This window comes from Pyxicephalus adspersus, chromosome 7 (genome assembly GCF_032062135.1).
Source record: "Pyxicephalus adspersus chromosome 7, UCB_Pads_2.0, whole genome shotgun sequence".
Lineage (NCBI taxonomy): Eukaryota > Metazoa > Chordata > Amphibia > Anura > Pyxicephalidae > Pyxicephalus > Pyxicephalus adspersus.
In genome coordinates this window covers 64,378,516-64,380,738 of record NC_092864.1, presented here as the reverse complement: position 1 = coordinate 64,380,738, position 2,223 = coordinate 64,378,516, and the positions used below count along the sequence as shown (strand labels likewise).

Below are 2,223 nucleotides of genomic sequence, written 5' to 3'. Positions count from 1 at the left end.
TGTATATATATATATATATATATATATATATATATATATATATATATAAAATTAAGTATAGATATGAATGACCCTTGATTGATCAGGTCAGAAAATCTCTCAGCAATTATACAAGTATGTTACAGGAGAGATCTTGATTTTGTTTTCATTAAAGTGTGGAGGCACGAGCATATACTTATCTTCATTGCAATTTTCTAAGGCAGACCCCTGCATTAAGTTAAGCCTTAGAGCCCCTCCCCAGCTTATATATTTTTTAATGCCTTAGCCTTCACTGAATAGAATAATACTGGACCATTACATTGGGAATTATCTTGGGAATGTCTGATTTTTTTTAAACACTGTTCACATTTTGGTATTTTCCATTCTTGCACTGAAACCACAGTTGGATTATAATTGCAACCAGAAATTGCGCAATATGCCAGAGAAGCCGAAGAAAAGTGCTATTAATATCCATAGAGAAACATTAATCTTGGCAGAATGCTAGTTAAAGACGTGGGTGGAATAGTTAGAGTATTATTAATCTGAGGTGTAAGTGAAAAGTTCTATTCAAAGTGCATAATTTCAACTCCTTTGCAGGATTTAGGAGACTGAATAAGCTATGACAGATTGATCAAATATTGTTTGTGTGTATTTCCATGAATCCCCACCCCCCATGGAAATAAAATTGACTCGGTGTGGAAAATCCTCCAAACATTTTATTTTTTCCAGGCTTGTTTTCTTACACATAGTGGCTCTGTAATGCAGCAAACACAAACCTTTGTTGTTTTCACCTTGCTGGGGAAGGCAGCAGGGTGCTTGTATATACCTTCTACCTTTCTTAACCCTTTTTACTGCCAGCAACATATACACTATATCAAGTATATGGAATAGAATGCATGCATAATATAAAAGTCACATACAAATTCTAGTTAAACCTTATGAGAATTATTTAAATGTGTACATGCTGAGAATAAACTATACTTTACTGTTAAAGCTCAATAAAACCCTCAATTCTAATAGCAATAGGGTAATAAGTACATACTGTGTATTGAAGCAAAGTACTAGAAAGAATATCGGTTCATGGGCAAAATGTGCTTGCACACTTCGCTACAGTTCAACTTTTACTCTCAGATAATTGTAAACTCTTGTAAACTCTTGTAATTAGTTTTAAAAATGAACTATGTTTCCTACCTAATGGTTTGCCACTGCGTGTTTGATATTGGCCCTTCTTTGCTGTATGTTTAAACTACAGAACATCTTTTATATAGTTCTGAGGTGTACAAAAAAAAGGAATACAGTGCAGCAGAGATCGAAAGCCTAGGTTGTAAGACTTTAAATAAGTAATATTACCTTTTTTGTCTTTTTTGTATATTTTACAAAAAAAACAAACATTTGTTTTTAGGAATGAAATACATTTTAAATTTCAGATACTTATTTTTCATACCCCTGTCAGTCTTATTCTTGGTGAATGGCTTCTTTAGCACTTCACATTTGATCTTTTATTTTTTTCCACCATTCCTCCAGTTTTTCATGTCTGGGTCACAAGGATATTCCTGCCAGATAATTACTCACTGGGTGTGAAGCGGGGTACTGACTAGTTGAGTTGGTTTGGAAATATTGACAAACACTACTTTACTTTTCCCTTCTGTATAAATGGTTTAGTGTAGTTGGCGATGACGGTATTTAGGCTCAAACTAAATATAATCGTGGCGTAATGAATCTTTCCAGAACAGTCAGTTTGTAACAGCAATTCAGCTTGTGCATGTGAGAACAGGTAGAGAGAATGTGACTCTCCCAGTATAGCTGCTATCTCTCATTCACCATGCCCTAGGGCTGTGTAATTTTATGTTTCAGATTACCATTACCATTGCCTTTGGCTGTATTTCTCTTAGGCTTGCATTGCTGTAAGCCTCTTCTGTTAACAGTTTCACTGCATCAGTGTTATTTGCAGTAGTTTTTTCCCCGCATATACGGCTAAACACAAAATGAGAGCTTTTTTTTTTTTTTAAGAAAACCTTGAAGACACCAAATAAAACCATTTAATTACTTTTTCTATCACCTACATATAACCTAAAACATATTGCTTAAAAATAATTGCATAAATGCCTGTTGTCTGGCCCCATAATGCTATTTTAATGTTGCTAAAGAAAAAGTGGGGTCACTGGTGAAGGCAAATCTTGGCCTAACATATTCCTGGGCTATTCAAACTAAAGCTGCGTACACACGTGCAATTTTTGTCGTTGG

General features: G+C 34.5%; 1 protein-coding gene across 1 annotated transcript in view; it reads left to right on the top strand.

Annotated features, from left to right (window-relative positions):
- Positions 1–2,223, top strand: part of RAPH1 (Ras association (RalGDS/AF-6) and pleckstrin homology domains 1) — a gene marked incomplete in the record, with an annotated part of 100,441 nt that overhangs the window by 33,433 nt on the left and 64,785 nt on the right.